Source organism: Balaenoptera physalus, assembly GCF_965194825.1.
Source record: "Balaenoptera physalus genome assembly, chromosome: 15".
Classification (NCBI taxonomy): domain Eukaryota; kingdom Metazoa; phylum Chordata; class Mammalia; order Artiodactyla; family Balaenopteridae; genus Balaenoptera; species Balaenoptera physalus.
In genome coordinates this window covers 3,621,384-3,636,650 of record NC_138894.1, presented here as the reverse complement: position 1 = coordinate 3,636,650, position 15,267 = coordinate 3,621,384, and positions in this window count along the sequence as shown.

Below are 15,267 nucleotides of genomic sequence, written 5' to 3'. Positions count from 1 at the left end.
TGCCCCCTCTCCTGAGAGGCACCTTGTGTCCTCCAACTGGGTGCCGGCACTGCCAGCTCACCTGCGGACTCCGCGCCTGCACCATCACTGCTCGGCTGGATCTGCCCACCCGCCTCCCTAATAAACTTGGGGGCCGTGTCTTTGTATCTCTTGCAAAAACAAGTCCTCAGGAGTTGTGAGCTGTCACCTGAGACACCAATCAACTAATTCACACTACAATAGTAAAAACCATGTGACTTTAATATATTACCTATCTTTCGAGAATTTACGTTTACACAGTAGGAGAAGTGTTGGAACTAAAAGATGAATCTCTAGGGGTGACATTTCAAGCCAATGTGGCAAGCATCCGCTCGACTCCAAACGAAACTGTAACGGTAAAGATCACGTCTGTCTGTTTATCCCGGACACATCCCAGAAGGTTTTTACAAAGTCTTTTTGTTTTTTAAATTCCTGGCACAATCCTTTGGGTTTTACAAATCTACTTTCTTTTACCAGAAATAGATGGCAGGAAAAATCTGTTTTCAGAGTCCCAGCTAGTCTCTGGCTAATAGTGGTAGCTGAACCAAAAGTTACCTTGCCTGTGCGCATTTTATAGAAAGTGCTGTGTGAGTCTCAGTACAGGAACTCACAAGGAAGGTGTTATAAAGAGAGACATCCCTTCCTAAAGAAGCTTGTGGTTGAATGAGGGGAAGGCAGGTGTGCAGGAGTTTTTGTTGAAGACCTAGCTGGGGCTCCTGGAGATGAGAAGGGAGGGGATCAGGTTACCAGGGAACAGATCAGAGGGAACCATCTTCCAGACTGAGATGGAAAGAGCAACTGGTGGAGACAAGACCTGTGGTTTGGTCCCAGCCTGTTGGCGTGTCTGTGAGCGGATGTACTTTCAGTGGCTGGTGAGTGCGGGAGAGGCTGGCCCGTTTATGACACAGATCAGCGGCCTGCTGAGAAGAATGGGAACCCCTACAAGCTGATGGAAATGTATGGTCAATGCAATCAGGAAAATACATAAAGCAAACCCAGCAACACCGCGCCAGAATACTCCCTGGGGGCTTGAAACAAATCTCCCGCACCTGGACACAAAGGTCTAGCTTATTACAAGTTCCGTCCGGTATGTGGATCCCAGCACCTGGAAACCTCGGTTTCACGCAGTTCGTACGGTTAACTTCAGAGGTCGGAAGGATTCTGAAATGTCTTCCCAGTCGGTGGACAGACGGAGACAGAATATAGCACAAGGAAAGCATGGAATTTGTTCTGTTTTAAATTCTCTATTTTGAGACTTGTCAGTGTTGAACTTGACTGCCTGACATGTGCTAAGCCGGGCTCTGGGCTCTGTGAAGGATGTGTGTCTATCTTCATCACCCAGTGCAGTGGTGGACACCCTGGAGGCTTAGTATTTCGACCCTACAACACCAGCTAGCTCACGTGTGAAATACATACTGCATCTGCACGTTCACTGGGCTTTTCTAACAATTCAGTGGTTTTTAGTATATTCGGAGAGTTGTACAACCATTATCACAAGCAATTTTAGAATATTTTCATCACCCCCAAAAGAAACTGCAGCGGTACTAGGAATCACTCCCCATTTCACCCCAGTTCCCCCGCCCCAGCCTGAGGCGTTACTAGATGCTCTGTCTCTGGATTTGCCTGTTCTGGACATTTCGTACAAATGAAATAATACCACATGTGGTCTTTTGTAACTGGCTTCTTTCACTGAGCATAATGTTTTCAAATTTCACCCACGCTGTAGCATGTGTGTCAGTGCTTCACTTCTTTTTATTGCTGAATAACATTCCACTTTGTGGATGTACTTAACGATTCATCAGTTTTGGTTGTTTCCACTGTTTGTTATTGATTAATGTTGCTATGAATATTCATGTACACGTTTTTATGTGGACGTATGTTTTCATTTCTTTTGGGCATATTTGAGGGTAGGAACAATTTGGGTGTAGAATTGCTGGGCCCTGTAGTAATTCTATGTTTAACCTTTTGAGGAACTACCAGACTGTTTTCCAAAGTGGCTGCACCATTTTACATTCTCATCGACTGTGTATGAGGGTTCCTATCTCCCCACATCCTTCTCAACGCTTGGTATAATTGTCTTTTTCATTGTGCCATCCTAACAGGTATAAAGTGGTGACTCAATATGATTTTGATTTGAGTTTCCGTGATGGCAGATGGTGTTGAGTGTCTTTTCTTGTGCTTATTGGCCATTTCTATATCTTCTTTGGAGAAATGTTTATTAAGATCTTTTGTCAATTTTTAAAGTTGGGTTAATTTTTTTCTATTTTCTATTTTTCTCCTATTTCTGTGTCTTTTCACTTTTTTGATGGTATTCATTGAAGCAGAAAATTTTTTAAATTTGAGAAAGTCCAATTTATCTATTTTTTCTTTTGTCACTCATTTTTTTGGTGTCATATCTAAGAAAGCTTTGCCTAACACAAGATCATGGATATCTGCTCCTGTGTTTTCTTCTAAAAGATTTATAGTTTTAGCTTTTATATTTATATTAATGATTCATTCTGTGTCAGTTTTTGTGTATGAAATGAGGAAGGGGCACGATTCCATTTGTTTGAGTGTCAATATCCATTTGTCCCTGTATCATTTGTTGAAAATACTGTGCTTTCCCCATCAAATTGTCTTGGCACCTTTGTTGAAAATCAACTGATTATAAGTTGATTATAACTGATTATAAATGTACTGGCTTGTTTTTGGACTCCAGATTCTATTCCATTGCTCTATATGTCTGCCAGTACCACACAGTATTGATTACTGTAGTTTTGTAGTAAGTTTCATAACTGTTAAGAATCTTCCAACTTCTTTCTTCTTTCTCAAGATTGTTTTAGTTATATAGGGTCTCTTGAATTTTTTTTTTTTTTTTTTTTTTTTTTTATTTTTTATTTTTTTTTTTAACATCTTTATTGAAGTATAATTGCCTTACAATGGTGTGTTAGCTTCTGCTTTATAACAAAGTGAATCAGTTATACATATACAATATGTTCCCATTTCTCTTCCCTCTTGCATCTCCCTCCCTCCCACCCTCCCCATCCCATCCCTCTAGATGGTCACAAAGCACCGAGCTGATCTCCCTGTGCTATGCGGCTGCTTCCCACTAGTTATCTATTTTACATTTGGTAGTGTATATATGTCCATGACACTCTCTTACCCTGTCACATCTCACCCCACCCCCTCCCCATATCCTCAAGTCCATTCTCTAGTAGGTCTGTGTCTTTATTCCCGTCTTGCCACTAGGTTCTTCATGGCCTTTTTTTTTTTTTTTTTTTCCCCTTAGATTCCGTATATATGTGTTAGCATACTGTATTTGTTTTTCTCTTTCTGACTTACTTCACTCTGTATGACAGACTCTAACTCCATCCACCTCATTACAAATACCTCCATTTCATTTCTTTTTATGGCTGAGTAATATTCCATTGTATATATGTGCCACATCTTCTTTATCCATTCATCTGTCGATGGACATTTAGATTGCTTCCATGTCCTGGCTATTGTAAATAGAGCTGCAATGAACATTTTGGTACATGACTCTTTTTGACCTATGGTTTTCTCAGGGTATATGCCCAGTAGTGGGATTGCTGGGTCGTATGGTAGTTCTATTTTTAGTTTTTTAAGGAACCTCCATACTGTTCTCCATAGTGGCTGTATCAATTTACATTCCCACCAACAGTGCAAGAGTGTTCCCTTTCCTCCACATCCTCTCCAGCATTTATTGTTTCTAGATTTTTTGATAATGGCCATTCTGACCGGTGTGAGATGATATCTCATTGTAGTTTTGATTTGCATTTCTCTAATGATTAATGATGTTGAGCATTCTTTCATGTGTCTGTAGGCCATCTGTATATCTTCTTTGGAGAAATGTCTATTTAGGTCTTCGGCCCATTTTTGGATTGGGTTGTTCGTTTTTTTGTTATTGAGCTGCATGAGCTGCTTGTAAATCTTGGAGATTAATCCTTTGTCAGTTGCTTCATTTGCAAATATTTTCTCCCATTCTGAGGGTTGTCTTTTGGTCTTGTTTATGGTTTCCTTTGCTGTGCAAAAGCTTTTAAGTTTCATTAGGTCCCATTTGTTTATTTGTGTTCTTATTTCCATTTCTCTGGGAGCTGGGTCAAAAAGAATCTTGCTGTGATGTATGTCATAGAGTGTTCTGCCTATGTTTTCCTCTAAGAGTTTGATAGTGTCTGCCCTTACACTTAGGTCTTTAATCCATTTTGAGTTTATTTTTGTGCATGGTGTCAGGGAGTGTTCTATTTTCATACTTTTACATGTACCTGTCCAATTTTCCCAGCACCACTTATTGAAGAGGCTGTCTTTTCTCCACTGTATATGCTTGCCTCCTTTATCAAAAATAAGGTGCCCATATGTGTGTGGGTTTATCTCTGGGCTTTCTATCCTGTTCCATTGATCTATATTTCTGTTTTTGTGCCAGTACCAAACTGTCTTGATTACTGAAGCTTTGTAATATAGTCTGAAGTCAGGGAGCCTGATTCCCCCAGCTCCATTTTTCGTTCTCAAGATTGCTTTGGCTATTCGGGGTCTTTTGTGTTTCCATACAAATTGTGAAATTTTTTGTTCTAGTTCTGTGAAAAATGCCAGTGGTAGTTTGATAGGGATTGCATTGAATCTGTAGATTGCTTTGGGTAGTAGAGTCATTTTCACAATGTTGATTCTTCCAATCCAGGAACATGGTATATCTCTCCATCTATTTGTATCATCTTTAATTTCTTTCATCAGTGTCTTATAATTTTCTGCATACAGGTCTTTTGTCTCCTTAGGTAGGTTTATTCCTAGATATTTTATTCTTTTTGTTGCAATGGTAAATGGGAGTGTTTTCTTAATTTCACTTTCAGATTTTTCGTCATTAGTGTATAGAAATGCAAGAGATTTCTGTGCATTAATTTTGTATCCTGCTACTTTACCAAATTCATTGATTAGCTCTAGGAGTTTTCTGGTAGCATCTTTAGGATTCTCTATGTATAGTATCATGTCATCTGCAAATAGTGACAGCTTTACTTCTTCTTTTCCGATTTGGATTCCTTTTATTTCTTTGTCTTCTCTGATTGCTGTGGCTAACACTTCCAAAACTATGTTGAATAATAGTGGTGAGAGTGGGCAACCTTGTCTTGTTCCTGATCTTAGTGGAAATGGTTTCAGTTTTTCACCATTGAGGACAATGTTGGCTGTGGGTTTGTCATATATGGCCTTTATTATGTTGAGGAAAGTTCCCTCTATGCCTACTTTCTTCAGGGCTTTTATCATAAATGGGTGTTGAATTTTGTCGAAAGCTTTCTCTGCATCTATTGAGATGATCATATGGTTTTTCTCCTTCAATTTGTTAATATGGTGTATCACATTGATTGATTTGCGTATATTGAAGAATCCTTGCATTCCTGGGATAAACCCCACTTGATCATGGTGTATGATCCTTTTAATGTGCTGTTGGATTCTGTTTGCTAGTATTTTGTTGAGGATTTTTGCATCTATGTTCATCAGTGATATTGGCCTGTAGTTTTCTTTCTTTGTGACATCTTTGTCTGCTTTTGGTATCAGGGTGATGGTGGCCTCGTAGAATGAGTTTGGGAGTGTTCCTCCCTCTGCAATATTTTGGAAGAGTTTGAGAAGGATAGGTGTTAGCTCTTCTCTAAATGTTTGATAGAATTCACCTGTGAAGCCATCTGGTCCTGGGCTTTTGTTTGTTGGAAGATTTTTAATCACAGTTTCAATTTCAGTGCTTGTGATTGGTCTGTTCATATTTTCTATTTCTTCCTGGTTCAGTCTCGGCAGTTTGTGCCTTTCTAAGAATCTGTCCATTTCTTCCAGGTTGTCCATTTTATTGGCATAGAGTTGCTTGTAGTAATCTCTCATGATCTTTTGTATTTCTGCAGTGTCAGTGGTTACTTCTCCTTTTTCATTTCTAATTCTATTGATCTGAGTCTTCTCCCTTTTTCTCTTGATGAGTCTGGCTAATGGTTTATCAATTTTGTTTATCTTCTCAAAGAACCAGCTTTTAGTTTCATTGATTTTTGCTATTGTTTCCTTCATTTCTTTTTCATTTATTTCTGACCTGATCTTTATAATTTCTTTCCTTCTGCTGGCTTTGGGGTTTTTTTGTTCTTCTTTCTCTAATTGCTTTAGGTGCAAGGTTAGGTTGTTTATTCGAGATGTTTCCTGTTTCTTGAGGTAGGCTTGTATTGCTATAAACTTCCCTCTTAGCACTGCTTTTGCTGCGTCCCATAGGTTTTGGGTCGTCGTATCTCCATTGTCATTTGTTTCTAGGTATTTTTTGATTTCCCCTTTGATTTCTTCAGTGATCACTTCGTTATTAAGTAATGTATTGTGTAGCCTCCATGTGTTTGTATCTTTTACAGGTCTTTTCCTGTAATTGATATCTAGTCTCATAGCGTTGTGGTCGGAAAAGATACTTGATACGATTTCAATTTTCTTAAATTTACCAAGGCTTGATTTGTGACCCAAGATATGATCTATCCTGGAGAATGTTCCATGAGCACTTGAGAAAAATGTGTATTCTGTTGTTTTTGGATGGAATGTCCTATAAATATCAATTAAGTCTATCTTGTTTAATGTATCATTTAAAGCTTGTGTTTCCTTATTTATTTTCATTTTGGATGATCTGTCCATTGGTGAGAGTGGGGTGTTAAAGTCCCCTACTATGATTGTGTTACTGTCAATTTCCCCTTTTATGGCTGTTAGTATTTGCCTTATGTATTGAGGTGCTCCTATGTTGGGTGCATAAATATTTACAATTGTTATACCTTCCTCTTGTATCGATCCCTTGATCATTATATAGTGTCCTTCTTTGTCTCTTGTAATAGTCTTTATTTTAAAGTCTATTTTGTCTGATATGAGAATTGCTACTCCAGCTTTCTTTTGATTTCCATTTGCATGGAATATCTTTTTCCATCCCCTCACTTTCAGTCTATATGTGTCTCTAGGTCTGAAGTGGGTCTCTTGTAGACAGCATATATATGGGTCTTGTTTTTGTATCCATTCAGCCAGCCTGTGTCTTTTGGTGGGAGCATTTAATCCATTTACATTCAAGGTAAATATCGATATGTATGTTCCTATTCCCATTTTCTTAAATGTTTTGGGTTTGTTATTGTAGGTGTTTTCCTTCTCTTGTGTTTCTTGCCTAGAGAAGTTCCTTTAGCATTTGTTGTAAAGCTGGTTTGGTGGTGCTGAACTCTCTCAGCTTTTGCTTGTCTGTAAAGGTTTTAATTTCTCCATCGAATCTGAATGAGATCCTTGCTGGGTAGTGTAATCTTGGTTGTAGGTTTTTCTCCTTCATCACTTTAAGTATATCCTGCCACTCCCTTCTGGCTTGCAGAGTTTCTGCTGAAAGATCAGATGTTAACCTTATGGGGATTCCCTTGTGTGTTATTTGTTTTTTTTCCCTTGCTGCCTTTAATATGTTTTCCTTATATTTAATTTTTGACAGTTTGATTAATATGTGTCTTGGTGTGTTTCTCCTTGGGTTTATCCTGTATGGGACTCTCTGTGCTTCCAGGACTTGATTAACTATTTCCTTTCCCATATTAGGGAAGTTTTCAACTATAATCTCTTCAAATATCTTCTCAGTCCCTTTCTTTTTCTCTTCTTCTTCTGGGACCCCTATAATTCGAATGTTGGCGCGTTTAATGTTCTCTTGAATTTTCATACGAATTTTAGGATAAGCTTGCCAATTTCTACAAATAAGACAGCTAGGATTTTGATAGAGACTGCATTGAATCTGTAAATCAATATGGGGAGTATTGCTATCTTCAGATTAAAACTTCTAATCCATGAACATAGGATCATTCCATTTATTTAGATCTTATTTAATTTTTTCAATAATGTTTTGTAGTTTGCAGTGTTGCCCCCTTTATCTAAATTTATTCCTATTTTTTGATGCTATTGAAGATGGAATTATTTTCTTGTACACTGCAACCTTCCGAATTATTAGTTCTAATAGTTTATTAGTCATATACATCAACATTTCTGTATACAAGATCACATCCTCTGAAAATAGAGATTGTTTTACTTCTTTCTTTCCAATCTGAGTAACTTTTATTTCTTCTTCTTGATAAATGGCCTTGGATTGAAATTCTAGTACAATGCTGATTAGAAGTGGTGAGAGTGAACATCCCTTGCCCAGTTCCCAGTCTTAGGGAACAAGTGTGCCTTTCACCTTTAAGTATGATGTTAGCTGTGGCTTTTTGTAGATATTCTGTATTAGGTCAAAGACATTCCTTTCTATTCTGATTTGGTGAGAGGATTTTTTTTATCATAAATGAATGTAGGATTTTGTCAAATGTTTTCTCTTCTGCATCTATTATGTTTGTTCTTTATTCTATTAATATGGTGTCTTACATTAATTGATTTTCAAATGTTACACTAATCTTGCATTCCTGGGATAAATGCCACTTGGTCATAGTGTATAATCTTTTTCATATGTTGCTGGATTCAGTTTGCTAAGTTTTTAGAAGAATTTTGCATCTATATCCGTAAGGAAGAGGATCTTGTGGTTTGTCATATCATTGTCTGCCTTTGGTACCAAGTAATACTGGAGTCATAAAGTGAATTGGGAAATATTCCATTATTCTCTATTTTTGAAAGAGTTTGTGTAGGATTGGTATTATTTCTTTCTTAAATGTTTGATAGAGTTCACTAGCGGAGCCCCCTGGGTCAGGGATTTTCTTTATGGGAAGATTTTAAATGACTAATTCAATCCATTTTACTTGATAGGAGTCTAATTCACTTTAAAACTTTTTTCTTTAGTCAGTTTTTGTAATTTGTATCCTTCAAGGAATTTTTCCTTTTCCTCAAAGTTGTCTACAATGTTAGCATAAAACTGTTCATAATAATCTGTTATAATTCTTTTAATTACGGTAAAGTCTGTAATGATGTCTCCTCTATCATTCTTGATTTTGTCAGTTTGTGTCTTTTTTCCTGCTCAGTATAGCTCAGGGGTTAGCCATGGCACATGGGCCAAATCTGGCCTATAGCCTGTTTTTGTATAACTCAGGAATAAAGAATGGTTTTTACATTTTTAAGGAGTTGTAAAACAACAAAAACGAAGAAGAAGAAGAATATGCAACAGAGACCATACATAATCTGCAGAGCTATTAATATTTACTTTTTGAACCTTTACTAAAAGTCTTCCAACCTCTGGTTGGTCCCATTTTTAATCTTTACAAAGAACTCACTTTTAGTTTCATCAATTCTCTCTATTCTTTCTCTGCTTTCTATTTCATTGAATTCTGCTTTGATATTTCCTCCATTCTACGTATTTTATGATTGATTTTTCTCTTTTTTTTTTTTTTTTTTTTTTTTGGTTTTAGAGTTCCAGCAGGGATACGGTGCTTTTTTTTTTTCCCCCCAAAGGAATTCCTTTATTTTTATTATTTATTTATTTATTTATGGCTGTGTTGGGTCTTCGTTTCGTGCGAGGGCTTTCTCTAGTTGCGGCGAGCGGGGGCCACTCTTCATCGCGGTGCGCGGGCCTCTCACTATCGCGGCCTCTCTTGTTGCGGAGCACAGGCTCCAGACGCGCAGGCTCAGTAGTTGTGGCTCACAGGCCTAGTTGCTCCGCGGCATGTGGGATCTTCCCAGACCAGGGCTCGAACCCGTGTCCCCTGCATTGGCAGGCAGATTCTCAACCACTGCGCCACCAGGGAAGCCCTTTTCTATCTTCTTGAATCCAAAGCTTAGCTTATTGATTTTAGATTTTACTTCTTTGTGAATATAAGCATTTAAGTATAAAACTTTAACCAATAGGGGCTTCCCTGGTGGCGCAGTGGTTAAGAATCCGCCTGCCAGTGCAGGGGACACGGGCTCGAGCCCTGGTCTGGGAAGATCCCACGTGCCGTGGAGCAACTAGGCCTGTGAGCCACAACTACTGAGCCTGCGCATCTGGAGCCTGTGCTCGGCAACAAGAGAGGCCGCGATAGTGAGAGGCCCGCACACCGCGATGAAGAGTGGCCCCCGCTTGCCCCAACTAGAGAAAGCCCTCGCACAGAAACGAAGACCCAACACAGCCATAAATAAATAAATAAATAATAATTTAAAAAAAAAAAAAAAACTTTAACCAATAAAAGTTGATACATTGTATTTTCATTTTTTTCAGTTCAAGAAATTTTCTAATATCCCTGGTAATTTACTCTGGCCCATGGATTATTTAAAATATGTTGTTTAGCTTTCTAATATTTGTGGGTTAGGTTACAGAAGTTCCTTTCTATTGCTGGTTTGGTGAGTTTTTTTCTATTATTGATTTCTAATTTAATTTTCTTTTAGTTGGAGAACATACTTTGTATGATTTCAGTCCTTTTTCCTTGAGACTTCTTTGTGATTTAACATATGGTCTATCCTATAGAATGTTTCATGTGCATTTGAGAAGAAGATGTATTCTTCTGTTGTTTAGTGGAGTATTATAGACATGCCAGTAGAGAATATATATAAATTAGGTCAGTTTGATTTCCATTTAACTGTTCTATCAATCACTGAGAGAAGAATATTGGAATCTCCAACTATAAATGTTGAATTGATTTCTTTTTTCAATTCATTCAAATTTTGTTTCATATAACTTCAGGCTCTTCTGTTAGGTGCACATACATTTATCATTGCTATTTCTTCTTGATGTATTGACTCTATCATTAGGAAATGTTCCTCTTTGTCTCTAGTAATATTACTTTTCTTGATTCGATTTTGTCTAATATTAATATGGCCTCCCCAGCTCTCTTATGGTTAATGTTTCCTTGTATACCTTTTTCTATCCTTTTATTTCAGTCTAATTGAGTGTTTAAGTATAAAATATGTCTCTTGAAGACAACCTATCATTGAGTCTTCCATTTTTTATCCATTCTGATAATCTGTCTTTTGACTAGACTGTTTTGTCCATGCCTATTGAATGTTTTAATGATGAAGCTGGACTTATACCTACTGTTTTGTCATTTACTTTCTATATATCTCATGTTAGTTGTTCTCCTCTGCTTATCTTTTTTTTTTTTAACATCTTTATTGGAGTATAATTGCTTTACAATGGTGTGTTAGTTTCTGCTTTATAACAAAGTGAATCAGTTATACATATACATATGTCCCCATATCTCTTCCCTTTTGCATCTCCCTCCCACCCTCCCTATCCCACCCCTCTAGGTGGTCACAAAGCACCGAGCTGATCTCCCTGTGCTATGCGGTTGCTTCCCACTAGCTATCTATTTTACGTTTGGTAGTGTATATATGTCCATGCCACTGTCTCACTTTGTCCCAGCTTACCCTTCACCCTCCCCGTATCCTCAAGTCCATTCTCTAGTAGGTCTGCATCTTTATTCCCATCTTGCCCCTAGGTTCTTCTGACTATTTTTTTCCTTTTTTTTTTAGATTCCATATATATGTGTTAGCTTACAGTACTTGTTTTTCTCTTTCTGACTTACTTCACTCTGTATGACAGACTCTAACTCCATCCACCTCATTACAAATACCTCCATTTCATTTCTTTTTATGGCTGAGTAATATTCCATTGTATATATGTGCCACATCTTCTTTATCCATTCATCTGTTGATGGACACTTAGGTTGCTTCCATGTCCTGGCTATTGTAAATAGAGCTGCAATGAACATTTTGGCACATGACTCTTTTTGAATTTGGTTTTCTCAGGGTATATCCCCAGTAGTGGGATTGCTGGGTCATATGGTAGTTCTATTTTTAGTTTTTTAAGGAACCTCCATACTGTTCTCCATAGTGGCTGTATCAAATTACATTCCCACCAACAGTGCAAGAGGGTTCTCTTTTCTCCACACCCTCTCCAGCATTTGTTGTTTGTAGATTTGATGATGGCCATTCTGACCAGTGTGAGATGATATCGCATTGTAGTTTTTTTTTTTTTTATTAATTTATTTATTTTTGGCTGTGTTGGGTCTTCGTTTCTGTGCGAGGGCTTTCTCCAGTTGTGGCGAGCGGGGGCCACTCTTCATCGCAGTGCGCGGGCCTCTCACTATCGCGGCCTCTCTTGTTGCGGAGCACAGGCTCCAGACGCTCAGGCTCAGTAGTTGTGACTCACGGGCCCAGTTGCTCCGCGGCATGTGGGATCCTCCCAGACCAGGGCCCAAACCCGTGTCCCCTGCATTGGCAGGCAGACTCTCAACCACTGCGCCACCAGGGAAGCCCTCATTGTAGTTTTGATGTGCATTTCTCTAATGATTAATGATGTTGAGCATTCTTTCATGTGTTTGTTGGCAATCTGTATATCTTCTTTGGAGACATGTCTATTTAGGTCTTCTGCCCTCTGCTTATCTTTTGATATAAAAATTTTATGTTAGAATAGTTTCAGATTTACAGAAAAGTTACAAAGATAGTACAAAGCATCTGTTCCCTTTTACTTTCTTCTTTTGTGTTAAACAAATATTTTTAGGTGTACTGTTTTATTTTATTTTTAGCTATATTTTTGGTTACTTATTTATTCTTAGTGGTAGTTCTTGGAATTGCAGTATGCATCTTCAGTGTATCACAGTATTCTTCAGGTTACTACTGATTTAATTCCAGTAAAATATAGTAACTGCGCTCCAGAATAACTTCATTCTCCCTGCCCCCACTTCTTTTTGGCTATTATCATCATATATATTGTATCTGTGTATGGTATAAACTCAACAATACAATGTCACAATTACTGCTTTAAACAATCTTACATTTATTAAAGAAATTAAGAAATAAAGTCTTATATTTGCCCACATATTTACCATTTCTGGTGTTCTCTCTGTGTTCCTATGAATCAATTTCCTTTTATCCTGAAGGACTTTTTAAAAATGTTCTTGTAGATCAGGGCTCAGCTTTTGTTTATTTGGGAATGTCTTAATTTCACCTTTATTTGTGAAGAAGGATTTCACTGCATATAGAATTCTTGGTCTGCAGCTGACTTCTGGCACTTTGGATATGCAATTCCATGGCCTTCTGGCTTGCACTGTTTCTGATGGGAAGACAGATGCTAATCTTATCAATGGTTCATTATATGTTGTTTTCTTTGGCTGTTTTCAAAATTTCTCATATTCTTTTGCTTACAACTGTATGTCTGTAGGTCTAGCTGGGGATCTCTTTGTGTTTTTCCTATTTGAGGGTTGCTGAGCATCTTGAGTCTACAGATTAATGGTTTTGATTAAGTTGTGAAGTTTTCAGCAATTATTTTTTCTCCCTCTTCTCTCCTAGTACACTTGATTTTGTCTTATATATTGCTAAGACTGTTCATTTTTTTTTCAATCTTTTTTCTCTCTGTTCTTCAGATTGGATAGTTTCTGTTGCTCAATTTTTGAATTCACTAATTCACCTTTCTGCCATCTGAAACCTGCTGCTAAGCCCAGCTGGTGATTTTTTTTCATTTTTTAATTATTTACAACTTTATAATTAATTTTAAATTTTGTTAATAATTTCTATTTCACTATTGAGATTGTCTATTTGTTGAGTCGCTGTTATATTTTCTTTTAATTTTTTGAACATATTTATAATAGGTGCTTTGAAGTCTTTGTCTACTAAATCCAAAATATGGGCCCGTTCAGTCTGTTTATATTGCCTTTTTTTTTCCCCTGAGTATGAGTCATACTTTCCTATTCTCTTTTCAGTCTAGTAAAATTTTAAACGGAAACTGGGTATTTTAGTTCATGTATTATAGCAATTCTAGATTCTGTTCTGTTTTTCTTTAGATTGTGATTCTTGTTTATCATTGCCTGGACTTAAACCCTGGAATCTGTCACCCCTGTGGTGTACAGGCGATGTCTCTACTAAATGTTTGTTCTTATATTTTTTTGCCTGCCTTTCCTAAGCGCTGCTCCTGTGCCTACATAGCTCTGTAGTCACCAATGCTTCAGGCCTCGAGTCTGTAAGACTCACACCCTCTCTGAGGGACCCATGTGTGGGTTGGAGAATGCTTTGTAAGTTGCAGCTATACCTCCGGTTTCACTTTTTGTCAGGCTCTCTTGGGTCTTTTCCACGCTGAATAGTTTTCCAGTCACTCAGGGATGTGGAGAGGGCTCATCTCAGTCCTTCTATAGCTCTCTCATTTCTGGAATTTCTTTGTTAAATTTCTCATGGGTCTGCTGCTTGCCCTAATTGGGTCTCCAATCTCAGGCTATTAAAGTTGCAGGTTTTCCTTTGCTAAGAAACCAGAGCTGGAGAGTAGTCCAAGTGGTAAAAATAGATGTTATTCAGGAACTGCCGCAATGGGGGAAAAGAGCCCTCAGTATAGAACCGGGCTCGATTCCAAACACAGCAAGGACAAGAGGAGATTTATGACCAAGGGGCAGGTGACGCAGCTCGGTGACTGGAAAATTACTAAGAGGAGACGTCAAGGGTGGGGGAAGCTTTTGCTAAACTGACTTAACACAGTTCTTTCTGAGGGCAGGCCAGTGTGGTCAGATATCACCCGAGAGATGGTAGCAAATAGAAACTTGATCAGATGTTGAGGGTGATTAGAAATGGGAGGCAGGGGATTCATGCTAACCTGACTTCGAAGGATTCTGTCGAAAATAGGGCTGTGCAGGCCTGAGGACAAGACCCAAGGATGAGGCCTAGTCACGAGAAGAGCTTGGGGGAGCTGCGTGAAGTTTGGGCATGGACGGTCTCCGCCGCCCTCCTTCATCCCCCACTGAGCCCACCACTTTCCGCCAGCAATCACAGGGGCTTTTCCCCCAGCTCCTCCACCCCCCCAAGAGTGTACATTCTGACAACAAAGCTGCTGTTCTGAGAGTCTGAGAGCAGCCCTGGGTAGCAAGGCCAGACTCCTACTCAGAAGTCTAGCACTTTTTCCAAGAATGCTTCTAAGTTTGTTGTCTGCCTTTGGTTTCCGGTACCCTGAAATGGATATTTCAGACAATTCTGTCCAGTTTTACATGTGTTTTTCCAGAGAGGAACTGTGGACATCTTCGTGCCCCCATAACTGGAAGTCCCTCTAAAGGCTTTTGGTCATCATTTTATACATCAAAGTGTTTTGTGAATAACCAAGCGTGCAAGGCAGAATTCAGTGCTCTTCAACCTCTTTGGCAGTGGACCCCCTCTTTTTTTTCCAGAGCACCCTGAAATATATATTTCATATTATATATTCTGTTGTTATAGATAATTATATCATATATATATATATATATATATATATAATTTGTCAAGGTCTCAGACCTTCTCAACAAAAGGCATTTACTTCTCCTCACAATGTTTAAAGAGACTGATACGGAAGAGATGGTACCCCAAGTCTGCTTCCACATCCTTCCTGATGATAACACAGAAAAG